Source organism: Pseudopipra pipra, chromosome 3, assembly GCF_036250125.1.
Source record: "Pseudopipra pipra isolate bDixPip1 chromosome 3, bDixPip1.hap1, whole genome shotgun sequence".
NCBI classification, from domain to species: domain Eukaryota; kingdom Metazoa; phylum Chordata; class Aves; order Passeriformes; family Pipridae; genus Pseudopipra; species Pseudopipra pipra.
Window position 1 is genome coordinate 46,128,528 of NC_087551.1, and position 13,807 is coordinate 46,142,334.

At 39.0% G+C, this 13,807-nt stretch overlaps 1 long non-coding RNA gene across 1 annotated transcript in view; it reads left to right on the plus strand.

Annotated features, from left to right (window-relative positions):
* Window positions 1-13,807, plus strand: part of LOC135411437 (uncharacterized) — a 45,753-nt gene that overhangs the window by 25,402 nt on the left and 6,544 nt on the right. Inside the window, exons 2-3 of the long non-coding RNA XR_010429151.1 lie at window positions 3,193-3,288; window positions 12,580-12,697. This is a non-coding gene — a long non-coding RNA (uncharacterized LOC135411437). The remainder of the gene's footprint in view (window positions 1-3,192; window positions 3,289-12,579; window positions 12,698-13,807) is intronic.

Here is a 13,807-nt window from a genome sequence, read left to right on the forward strand (position 1 = left end):
AGATACAGCTAATTTTTTTCCAAATCTCTATATATTTATTGAAATTGGCAGCTTCAACTACTTAGGTGCAAGCTACCTATGTTTTAAAATTCTGTTTCTTGTGTGTCTTGTTTGTTTTGCATATTCTATCAGAAGCTACATTGCAGAGGGTCCCAAAGAGCCTCTGTGTCACAAATGGTGTGATGTGCTACTATGTACAGAAGCCTCTCTTCAGTGATCAGCCTTAACCTGAAGTTTCTTTTTTCAGTTGTCAAGACTGTCCAACTTGACAAGAACACTTGTAAAATGAAAAACAGAAATAAGTGGCTTGTCCTATAGGCTTGTTTTAATACACTAGAAAGGAAGAGCAAGTAAACCAGTAAAAAGGTTAGAAAGATGAAGAGAATGGGAGAAAGGGAGAAGAGACTACTGGGATCAACAGTTTGCTGAAGGAAGCATTGATGTTCTGAGATCAGCACTCAGTTGTGAGAAAATAGCTAATGATAGACCTACACCAAAGCCACATAAGGTCAGAGAAAACCCACAGAGAGTGTGCGTTGTCCAGTGCACCATGTGGAATAGCTTTGATAAGGTGGTTTAATGGTAACACAAATGTATAACAAGTTTAGCTTAGAAGTCACTGTTGAAAATTATGAAAAAGTAGTGTCACTAAAATGGTGATGGGAGGCTCATTTTTCTCCCTGCATTCATTTATACCATCTCTTTGTTTTCAGTGAAAACCTCTTGGGTAAACATTAGGAAGAATAATTTTGAAATGCCTACCGTATTGGGACATTGGATACTTCATAGATTTATAGTTACCAGTAGAATTGAATAACTAAATTTTAAGCAATAAAAATTTAAATAGTTTACTTGGACATGTAGGTAATTTCTTTCCTGTCTACAAATCTCCTTGAAGACTCCTACCTTATTCTTCATTTTTGCTTACTCTGAGGATAATTTCCAAAAACTGTGGGTTGTGAGCAGCTTTTTGTAGCTTTTTCTGTGCCTCTACTGAATAATTATGTCTCTGTGAAAGTGTTTGGTTCAAATTTCAGGGATTTCAAATCTGCTATCAGTAAATACTTAAAATATTGACTGTTTTGAAGCACATTCTTGACAGGAAATATTTCTGCTAGAATACTTACAGGAAGCAAAAATAAAATGGACACAAAAACTGTCAGTAAAAAACCCTGAAGAAATCTTTGCCAGTTCTTTTCCAAAAACTGCAGTAGTTCATTATCTTCTTGCACCAATTGGTGCAGAATCCCTATCCTAGTTGTTAATTTGAGGACATTAACCAAAGCCATGTTCTTTGCAAATCACTGTAGTGCTTAATTTCTCTTCTTGAAATTTAAGCGAAGGAAGGTACAGAGGGAAATTTCCGCTTGATCTGCTCTCTGCCACACCTAACAGAGATTTGCAGGCAATTTTAGTATCAAATCTTTCATGTGCTCCCCTGTCCTTTCCCCTCCGCTAGAGGAGGGTGAAGCCCCCACATATGGCATTATCATTGGGGATGACCTTATAATGAATGCAATAATGTAAGTAAAATGGCCTTTTCAACACCTGCTGTGCCAACTGAAAAACCTCCTCCCCTTGATGGCCTGTTGGTACTGCAGTTCCTCTACTCACTGCAGGCATGGTGAGATGGGATAGCTACATGGCATGTCTGGTTACCATTGACTGATAAGAGCCTCAGGACCCCTGTAACAGTACAAACCTGTGAGTGGAACTGTTCCTGACTGTGTGAGGGGAACCTCCCATGAACATAGTGGGAATGAGAGGGGCAGTGTATCCACACTCTTACTGGCCTGCCTTTTCTGTAACCAAAAATAAATGTACATACATTTACTGTCACTTCCAGACTGCTTTTCTGTCTTTGAGAGTTTATGGTGTGTGTCCCTTTGTAGCAAATACTGTACTAGGAATTAATACTTAAGAGAGTTTACACAGTGTTGAAGGTCAGAGAGTCAGAGATACTCTTCTGTTTATCCCTGTGCAGTAAGGCAGGATTTAAATGCTCATTCTGAGAGTCTCACTTCCAGCCTCCCCTGACCCACCCTAGAGCTAGCTGTGACTAATTAAAAGAGAATAAATATGTCAGTGCTGACCCTAAGGATAATACAGAGACAGGTCCTAATTTTCAGTTTTCAAACGTTGAACTCTGTTAAAATGGTAGCAGTGTTACAACAACTAACAGTCCTATTAACTCTACTTTATACAGCCAGTATATAAAATCTGATGAATGAATGACCTTGACTGTACTTCCCCTCAGTCCCTAGATATAACCCCATATACCCTACTTGGGATAGGTGCCATTGACACCTCAAACAAATGCTGTTTGCCGCACCGTAGTTTTCTGTAGCATTGTAGCACATCTGCTGCTTTTGTGTTCTCTTGACATGACCAGTCCTTCAGTTTTCTGGAGGGAATCACCAAACAGTCCTGCTAGTCCTTAATTATCAAATTTGCATGCATTCCTGAATCAGGAACTTGTACCAATGAAACTGTGAGGACAGCAACAAGTTTGGTCTGTGAGAAGACAGTGTATCAGCATTTGTCACATTAGCAAACACTGTGGTTTAGCAATCAAGAGGCAAAGCACCAAACTGGCTGGTGATTCACATCAGCTAGCTGGCAGAGTATATAACCCAGTGAACAAGACTGCCAAGCTGAGGGAGCACAGAACTAGTAAACCTGTCTTTAAAAATACCACAAGGTGTGAACTTCAGCCTTGTCAGTCTGTATGACTGTGCAATACTACAATGAATAAATCATTATGTTAGAAATTAAATAGAGCTCTCAGCTTGCCTAGGATGGTGCTAGCCTGTGTCTAAAGTGTACCTGAGGGGACAGCAAGCCACAGGATGGTGAATTGAGCAATTTGTGACAACTTGTGCTGCTACCACACTCAGTCATCCTAAGCAGACCAACAATTCAGAGTATGTTCAGAGACAAGACTAAGACAGAAAAACAGCTAAGAAGCGCATCTTTCTCTTTGTTATGATTTCCCCCTGATAGATTCCTGGGAATATGACATACAACTTGTAGAGCATAAAGTGCAGGGAAAATGGCGTGGGCCACCCCATGTTCTTCAACGTGTATTTACACGCATTTGTTCATTTGCCACTTGTGTACCTCTTCTGATCTAAGAGGCTTATCTCCTGGCTTCAGCTACTTTGACTCAGTTACTTTTTATAACCTACACAGATGGCTTGTTTTAAGAAGAGGATGAGGCTATTTCTACACTGTGACTGCATTTGAGAAGTTACTTGCAGAAGAACAGAGACTTGAACTCACACACAGGTGAGCTGAGACCCCAGTGCATGTGAGGGCTTAACATGGGCTTTTTAGTTGTGAAAGTCCAGAAGGGAGAGAACTCTGAAACTCTTAGTTAGCTAAATAAACAAGCTACTCCTGTTAGCTACCTTCAAACCTTCTTAAGGGGGAAAGAAAACTAGCAAAAGTGCTACATAAAAAGTAATTGGTTTTAATTCCCTGGAGATTAGCCAGTTGCCAAACATCACTATGGCAAATCTTCTTTGTTATCTAAAGCACAGAATCTAAAGAGACTGACGAGCCCACTGAGCTGCACAGGACCATGCTAAACTACATTGATCCGGATGGGCTGAGTCTACAAGTTCAGTCCACTGGGCACTACTCTCTCTGCTGCACAAAGCGCACTTTTTGTCCTCCTCTCATTGATACTATAGTAAAAAGGGTCTTGTGTGTTGTGATTTTCAGGCAAAATTTCTCTGCCAGTTCTGACATGAGATATTAAAGCATCATAGCTGTCTGAAAAATTCAGCATATCTGCAGCTTCTGTATCTGTTTCTGGTCCATGTTCCGCTTTTCAAAAAAAAAAAAAAAAAAAAAAAAAAAAAAAAAAAAAACAAAAAACAACACCAAAACCAAATCCAGCAAGATCAGAACATAATGGAACTCAAATCTTTTGTTTCTTGTGATATAATGATAATTTGCATGTAAATGTAATGTTGTCTACATATGACTTTAGCAATGTGTAAAGCACCTTAAGGAAATCAACTTCCTTCTACCTATAGAAACATGCATGCATTGAAATTTTGTTGCACTTTTTAGGCATAAATCATAGTAAAAAATAAACTGATAAGGAACACATTTGTTAGCTACTTTTAGGCTTTTATTCTTTCCAGTCTAATAGTCTGCTAATGACTAACCAGTCTGATAACTTTTAGGGATAGAGTTTGCTATTTTGGGCTATTTCCCTAGATGAAAGTTATTTCTATAGCAGCTATTCTTAGAAGCATTTATGGAAGAAACGGAGGGAGTGAAGCATCAGTAGAGAAGTGACTCACCACAGCACTACTAATTGTCAACCAAAAAAAAGTCTGCTTTGCAGATTAGGGAATCAGCTGTAGAAAAATAACCCCTGTGTATTTGAGAACCAAACACTACTCATGGTCTTTCAATATTAAAACTATATGGGATGGATGCACAGCCAATAACCAGTAACAGACAAACATCTGAAACTACTCCTTTCTAGGTCTGTATCTGTCCACATCATTACCTCCCAACCCAATTTCCCATTGCTTTTGCCTCACTCTTTATCATCCCTGCAACATCTGCTTGCCTTTGATTTTTTTTTTCCTCTTCTGTTGTTCTACAGTTTGAAATATGTTAAGTAAAAGGCAGCTAAAAGGTCTGGTAGCAGCCTGCAAAAATTTCAATTTCTAGGTCTCTGGCTAGGATCCAGACAGGTCAGTGGCAACTGAAAGTTGTTACCACTCCATGTCTGCTTGATGACCTCAGTGACATTAATTACTGGACTGGCTAGAGCAGCAATCTTAGCAGAGAACCACCCACTCTCTCTGCTGAAATCAGGCTATCCTCTCCCCTGCAGAGTCAAGGCTGTGGCAGGGCTGTCTCCAAGAGGCCATGGAAATAGACATCTTCATCTTCTTCATCCCTTTAAATATGTTAAAATTACTCATCATTCTTATTTTCTAGCCAATTTAAAAGTAGCATGAGAACTAAAGCTGTGCAGAGCTAAGGTTGTGCTGTCATGTTTAAATACTCTGCAAGTGACTTAACAATAAGCATTACTCTATGGGTAACTAAATTAACTAACTAAATAAGTATCAGTATAAAGCTCAGAGCTTATTGAGGTGATGTGTGTTTTCCTGCTCTCCAGAAAAGTGAAGAAAAAGTCTCCACGCCTCATGCTGCAGCCCGATCATAGCTTGCTTGCTTGCTTGTTTGCTTGCTTGCCTGCTTCCTTCCTTCCTTCTCCCCTCCCTCCTTCCCTCCGTCCCTCTGTGGGGACTACTTATGAATATTTTTCTAGTGTAAAGCAAACCTCTCACCCCCTCAGAGAACTTATGGTAGCATTAGAAAATGAAATTTTCCATTTCAGAGAACAATACTGTCAGATTTCCATTAATATTTTACACTTCTCAGTGCTCATGACAAATCTTGCTATATTCTCTAGTTTGGAGGAGGACCATGGAAATCTCTAGCTTTTTTTTTTCCCTCTCCCACAAAGAAAACCCAACTGTCAATATGAGACTTTGACCTTTTTTCCCTTCACCTTCTTGATATCAGAGAAGAACACGAAAATATGATCTCTGTAGGTAAAAACAATCAAAGGGAAAGCAAATTTAAAAATAAACCTTTATTTAAGGGGAAAAAAGGAACTAGCAATGGTTGAAACTTCGTCAGGGATGTTTGGAGCCTGCCTCAACATTTTGCAATGCTTGGGAATGGCAATAAAACTTTATATCAGATTAACCGGGATTTAAAGGTCTTTCTATTTAAACACACAAATCACAATTAAGCTGAATTTTATTCCCAGAATAATGTCATCTAAGTCATCTTGGTTAAATCTTTCCTATTCACTGTCTTCGGATGTCAATTTTTTATAATAATTAAATTAATTTACTTACAGATAGTTTCTGTAAAGGACTGAGTCACAAACATTCAAACTCAGACATACAAATTTGAACTTCCAGTCCTGGAAAACTTTTCTCATTGCTTTCTAACCTTAAAGAAGGGTGATGACATTTATCAGTTCATATCACTGAGGGAAACTGTTCCTGGCCTGGGTGTGGGAGCTGACATAGTGGATAGAGGCAAGAGACATCACAGTCCCTGCTCTGGGTGATGCTCTGATGAATAATGTTCCAGCAGCTTTGAGTCACAGAAACAGATTCAGGGCTCAGGCCCCATCTCATACACCTTGACAACAGGTCCAATGTGAGGAGGGTGAGACGATTTACAAAAGGAAGGAAAATCTCATGCCACCAATTAAAATCCAGGATAAATAATGTCCTGCAGACCTTCATCAGACTGACAGGCCAAACTGAGCAGATCCATTCCTCTGCTATGATGGCTCTTCATTCACCAAGGTTCCTGCAGTAGAGGCACACTTTCAAACTGCAGGCATCTAATACAGGCACCCAGGTCCTTTGCATATTTCTTGGGGAACAATTCATAGTGCATAAGTAAGGAACATCTGTCTTTCCCTTGAGTAAAGGAAGCTCTATAGCATGAACACAGACATAGTGGGTCAGACCAAAGAGCCAGCTAAGCTACCACTCTGCCTTTGACATAGGCAACAGCAGATGCCTAGGGAATAGCAGAAGAGCAGGACATTCATATCTAAATTTTCTTCCTCAGCTTTTTTTTAACCCAAGACCAGTAGTTATACATCACACAGACTTCCTAATGCGTCCATGGTTTGTATGAATTTAGAGATGCCATTAATTTTCCTGTCTCTCTTTGAACCTAGGTAAATATTCATTGTCTACAATATCTAAGGGCAGGATTTATAAAGTTTAACTATGTGACTACTATCATGAGAGATCACTGTGAAACTGCAGGTATACATGTATGAACAACCTTGAGAGGCATGAGTGAACTTGGAAATCAGAGCACAGCAACCTTTTCCTACCTCTGAGATGCACTCACATCCTTTTGCTGCATGGGAGGCATGCTGAGAGCAATGTAAAACATATCTGAAGTAGATGTGTTGAAAGTCCCAAGCTGATGAAGTACATATGTCAGATGCCATATAAAGTGCATGAAGTTTTTGGAGGATATTTCTTGTCATGTTTATCATCATTAGACAGAACTAATTGTCATGAATCAAGTCTAAGCAGAGTTGCACGAGGTCTAAGTGATGAAGAGATTGGGTTGGTGGTACTATTCAATCACTAACAACTTACTGGACAACTTGGCAGCTTTCCAAAGATTATATTCTTCTTCTCTCTTCAGAATTGTAAATACATATATGAAAATATTCTCAAATGTGGACATTAATAAGCTCAATTTGAGATCACATCTGCCCCATGATCAATTATTTTATCAATTGGTTGTATTGCACAACAAACCTGAACTCAGCTTGCCATGAAATGTCAGCAACAATTTCTGTTGGTTGCAGCACCTTATGCTGTGACTGGGGTCGTTGCAGTATGCATGGCTTCAACATGAGGGGGACTCATGTTAGCTGCCGCAAAATCATAGAATCACAGAATTGTTTAAGCTGAAAAAGATCTTTAAGATCATTGAGTGCAAGGATTACACAGTCACTACTGAGTCTACCACTAAATCACTTTTTAGAGATAATGTGAAGAATAATGAGCTTGTGGAAAACATGATACCCAATTACAGGCTATAGAAAAGCTTTAGTAACCCTTTGAACCTTCTCAGGACAAGTATTTGCTGCAGTTACTCTAGCTTTAAAAAAGTGTCACTCATAATAATGTGTTTCTAGTTATGCTTCTGTTAAAACATATTATCCAGTAATGGATTTCAGAGATCCTTAAGGTAGGACACACTGAAGCTACTAAAAAAAATTGGGATTGGAAGAGGACTTCAGTGGGCTATGAAAAGGCATACAGTCCAGAAGAAACAGAATTTGGATTCATGAGAACATAACCCAAATGAGCTGTAGACTTGACTGTCTTGAGCCATGAGCAGGGTATGAAGCTGCTTAGGGTGGCAGACTGCTGGAACTTTGCCTATGCCAGTAAGTTTTGTCTCTGTCAAAGACTCCTGTTGCAGAACTACTGATAGCCAGGTTGGTTTCTTATGCTGAGGAAGAGGTTGGACTATGGGCTATGACAATGGCACAGCAACTCTTGGCAGAGTCACTCTGCCAAGCTACTGCATATTATGTCTCTAGCTCCCAGGTAATATAAAATGAGGCAGGCTCTTTCCCTGAGTCCTTACCCCTCTTCACAGAATCACAGACTTGTTGAGGTTGAAAAGGACCTGTGGAGGTCATCCAGTCCAACCTTCTTGCTCAAGCAAGACCACCTAGAGCCAGTCAGTGAGGACTGTGTCCAGATAGCTTTTCAATATCTCCATGGAGGGATACTCCACAACCTCCCTGGGCAACCTATTCCAGTGTTTGCAGAAAAAAAAGGTGTTTCCTGATGTTCAGACAGAGCCTCCTGTGTTTCAGTTTCTGCCCATTGCCAGAAATTGTCCAGGCCTGGTCTGGTCTTGGCCCTTCAATTGTGAAGTGCCTACTTCACGGCTATCTGTATGGACCTGAGCTGACTTAGTAGCTCATTTTCAGAAGCTAGCTCCAGCCTTTCAGTTTCTTCAGGACTGTGAACTTGAACTGCATAATAAAAATAAAAATTGAATACGGTGCATACAAATTCAGCTGACTGTGATCAGATCCAGACAAATATCACTGTCTTCTTTCTTCATCTAGCTAGCTTGTTTCTGACAAAACTCCTCCAGAATATAAAGGGCAAGTAAAAGCCATCTGACTAATATTCAGTCTACAAATTAAGTTGGTTTTATCCTATTTTTCAAGCCCTCATTTATATCTGATTAGCTAATGTCACCCAAGGGCCAGACCATTTGTTTAACACTAACTGCTTCCGAAACATTTCTGTTAGTATCATCTAGAAAAACTGATGCAGCTCTATAATGAAACAAAGGGTTATTATATTTCACAGAGCTGTGTAACGACATTTAATGTTAGGATTGAGACTTGCTCTGTAGCTTATGGAAAAGAAAATTCTTTTTTTTTTCCCACATCAACAGCTTAAGAAAAACTCAGTTCTGATAATGTTCAAATATGTAAAAATACAGATGGGATTTTCTTACCCTTGCCTTTACAAAATTCATTAAAAGATCAAAAAGATTTTTTTAGACTCGATCTTTGTCCCATAAATTCCAAGGATCCATAATAAGCAAATAACTCACAGTAGTTAACTGTGATTTTACAATACCAGTGCACATAATAAACATAATAAAGCCAAAGTGTGATTTGCTCCTTAAATCTGTCTGTAGGAACTGCAACACCTTCCTCCAGGTATTTAAGAATTAATTCAGAAAGCTATATGTTAAAAGCAGAAAAAGAGCTCATACTTTTTTGTATCAGACTCATTGAACAACAGGCCCAACACTCTTTTATTTTCTAACCTGCCTTTAGGTACTTTCAACAGATTTGCTTAAGACTTGAAGTAGAATAAAACTCCATGTATCTGGACAGAATCCCAAGGAAGAAGCTACGTGGGTGCACTGCGCCAGGACAAGGCCAACAATGATATCTTGGTTTGGTATCCTGGTCTTAAGCCAACATCATCTCTGCCCCATCTCAGGTGCAAGGCTGCACCTTCTCTTTTCAGGGTACAGACCCATTTCTCCTTGCAGGTCTCTGTGGGGACATTGAGTCAACATCCACGGTTGAGTTGCCTTCCCTGGCCTGTAATACCACAAGCTCAAAGAGTTCAAGTGGGTAGGGAACCTGGCCTACGAGGAAATAGCTTACCAGAAGAAGTATAAGTTTGTAACAGTCCCATCCAATGAAGAAGCCAGCACTTGGCCCAATTGTATTTAAAAGTAACTTTTGGAGTTATTGACTTCCTGAGGAATACATCAGTATTTTCTGCCTATCAGTTTAGATAACAAGTTCAAACTCACCAATGCACTTTTTCAGATATTATAGGGAAGTTTGATAGCATCTCAGCTAATTATTTGAGATTATTAGAATAGCTGTAATGAAGGAAGGCATAATAACCTCAGAAATAATTGGATTTTGCAGCAGGCTGTGACAAGCTGTCCAACTCATATTCATATGGTCCACTCTGCTTTTACAAGCTAAAACCACAGATTGCAATTTATTACTGCTTCTTGAGTTTGAAATTAGAAAGCGTATTAACGTTGGAAGGAAAATATATTAGCAGAAACACTTGCTGGAGCTAAGAGATCTGCCTTTTGGCTAAGATCAATAACCTGAAAGCCTAAGGCTGATCTTTATCAGAATATGGAATGAATGCCTAGGAGAATGGATAATAAGTGCTGTCCAGAGATTTCATTCCCTTCCTAAAACCATGTGAAAAATGTAGACACAGGGTCCCACAAAATTAGAGGCTTCATTTAGATGAAAACTTGAATTTGTTTTTATTTAACTAGCAATAAAAACTTTGGAGCACTAAAAGCTGAAAAATGTGACTGCAGCTTTCAGCAGTAGGCATAATGTGACTTGTCCCCACTGAATGAGAGAGTTGTTGCAGGGACTTTGTTCCCTGAGGTGTTTGTACAGCACCTAACACAAATTCCACAGAGGATAGTAGCTGGTTCTCTGGTGTGCCAGTTAAGTAACCACAATTCACAGTGACATCTGACACATTAAGACTCCATGACAACCAGCAAAGGTCATATGGCCACGTGGATTCTTCAGTTTGGAAACTAGTTCTGGGTGAGTAGGTATATATTTTGACTCCCTTGTAAAGGAGAGACAATCAGTCACTACCTACTGGCTTTCTTGCTGGGAGATCCTAGAGGATGAACTCCTCCTCTTCCTTGAGGACTGTGTCCTGCCAAACTCAGAGCCATCACATCCTCATATGCCAAGGGAAGTGGATGTGTGTGACCTGTGACACCTCCAGAAGGCAACTTGTCTGTTAGGAAGTTCACACCTACGTGCATTGTTAAGACTTGCCATGTATTCATTTGGATGCATCTGTAGGATCAGCAAAAGAAAACAGATCCAGACTGAGCAGTGTCTACATACATGTCTGAACAGAAGGACTCAGATTGGATTTCTGATGCTGACCACACTACAGCCACAGCTTTCTGTCAGCTAGAGACTGTCTTTCATAATGTACTCTGTAATACACATGTGTACCTCACTCTGAAATGGCATGCAAGGAAGAGAAGGTGCACCTGAGGGATCTGCATTATTTATGACCTTTTTTAAAATTGAAGGGACTTGCTAGATATGCACATTCAGTAACAGACCATTGAAGTCAACAGTTTCTCCTTCAGTCATCTCCAAAAGCTGGAGTCTGTATAATATTTCTGCTGTACAGACTTTACCATAGCTTCTAATAAATAGAATGACAGCAACTGTAAATGCATCGGGAAAATGGAGAGGCATTCTTGACATGATGAGAAAACCTTGCAGAGGGCATTCAGATACCATACTCAATTTATTACCCATGACTTGTTTATGCTTTGTCATGTAATATATCCAAGGAGATCATGTTTTAGTAATTCAAATGAAATAAAGAATGCATGTACAACCTGACTTACCAATGCTCTTAGAACACTCAGTGAGACAAAATTAGCAAGTGACAAAATGAGCAGTATAGGATGGCTCAGAGGAATAGGTAAGAGGTAACCTCCTCAGAGGAGCAAGCCACTCAGGATTCAAAGTGATATACATGTGCTTGATACTGTTTGTACAGACTGTGAAGAAAGATGATGTGCAATTCACAGTGGGCCCATATGAATGAGGGGGGGAAAAACAAACTGCACTTGATTTAAGCATGCAGGCAGACCTGTTAGCTGAGCTTGCAGAGAGCAGCCCTGATGATCTTGTAATAACCAGAGAGAACAAGTCCTTTCTTTGTATACAAAGTTAGCTACTGGCACACACATTCCCTCTGTGGTAGCTTGACATGAGAGATCCTGAGGAAGAAGTTTTGTGAAAGGACGACAGATGACTACAGAGCTCATCTTGATCTGAATTGCTGAGTTCATGGTGACTTAAGGCTGACACCTAATGACTGGTCACATTAATGGAAGCGCCTTGGAAATATCTGTACAGCCTGTGCAAATGCAGTGCCCAGCACTGTTTCCTGCTGGCATGTCCCCAGCGAGCCACCACAGCCAAGACCCAGGAACAAAACACACCTTCACAGTCCATAAACCAGGATCGCTTCACACTGTCTGTCCCAGTTAGCACTGAGGCAGAGCAGACAAAAAGGAGGAAGTTTCATTTTCTGTAACATATTAGGGGTCAAAACCTTCAAGCTGAGAAGCTTTAACAAGCACCTAATTTAATTAAAAGGAGATATATATATATATATATATATATAAGTTTATATATAGTGAAATAAAATGAAATGGTGAAGAAATTCTTTCCAAGCAGAAACCCAGGTCAAGATTTAGGACTCTGAGAGTAAAGAGATGATTTCAGCCCTCTCTCTTCAATCACATGGAATTGCAGTTCAAAAAGTGAACTAAAAACAAACAAACAAACAAACAAACAAAAGCCAAAACAAGAGAGAGAGAAAAAGCACTTCTAAAAGTCAGTGTTTATCTGGAAATAAAACTATTGTTTCAATGAATAATTTATTTGCTTACCAACAGGTGGGTTGTGAGCTGACTGGTGCATAAGAGAGCTGAGCCCCTACAAAGCCCTGCCAGTTGTGGATGATCCCATCTTTTCAGGATCCAACCTAATTCTCTCACCATCTTGTATATCTAGGTATGTGAGACTTTCTAGGTTTTTTTCATCATCTCAGTAACAAGTTGTAATGATTTATAAAAGAACAATATCACTGCCTACAAAACAACTGGTGAGTTAAAACCAGTGATCCACAGACAGTACCAGGTTGTGCTATTTCAGTATTATTTCACTGAAACATTGTCACTGGAGCTCAGCAAATGCAAACCTTAACAAATATGACAAAAATAGAAAGAAATTTAGATCCTCCTGAAAACGACACAGCTACATGAGAAATTAATAAGTGCATTTGCTTGGAAGTGACTTTATTTTTATTTCAATACAAATACAGGGGACACAGAAAATGCATTAGTAAGCTTCAAGTTGTATTTCTTTTATATGTAAGTGCTGGATTTTAGATCAAACATAATTGTTTCTGGTTTGTTTTTTTAAAAATACTTGAGTGCTTTTTAGTGGAAGTGAGCTAACACTGATATTTTCCATAGTAGAGATGACTAGCACTGCTAAGTGGATAACAAATGCTTTGCTCTGTATTAGAACCCTAAGTAGCAGCTAATTTACAGGCTTTCAGAAGTAGGGCAAAAAAAATAGAGCAAAGTTAATACTTTTTTTTTTTGCCACAGTGCAATTTTAATTTTTCTGCTCGTCTGGGATTTTGCTCCGCTTTGAATCAGAGCTGTACAAATCAACATGAATTGTTTTATAACTTTTTAATTGTTCTGTCTTCCTATACACATGCATAACAGAGGAAAAGAAATGGAGTGATCAGTGGTTAATTACATTACAATTACTCTTACATGTTATATGATTTAATCTTTTACAATTATACTGATACTTAGCAGGAAATTCATGTGCACTTACATAATAATTTTTCATGAAAAAAATATTGTTAATTGGAATATTTTCTATAATTTTCTTATTCTAAGAATAACTTTAATTATTTCACATCATTTCTTATTAAGCTCTTCAGTTTTGGGGAAATACAAGTTTGCATCACTATTTAGCTGGGACCATACAGTCTTACTTTAAACTTTAGTACACTACAAGGCAATCATTAAAATTTTGTAGAAAATGTAATTTACTTTAATTAATATGAAGTCAACAATCGACAGGTACTGAAGACCTGAAAAG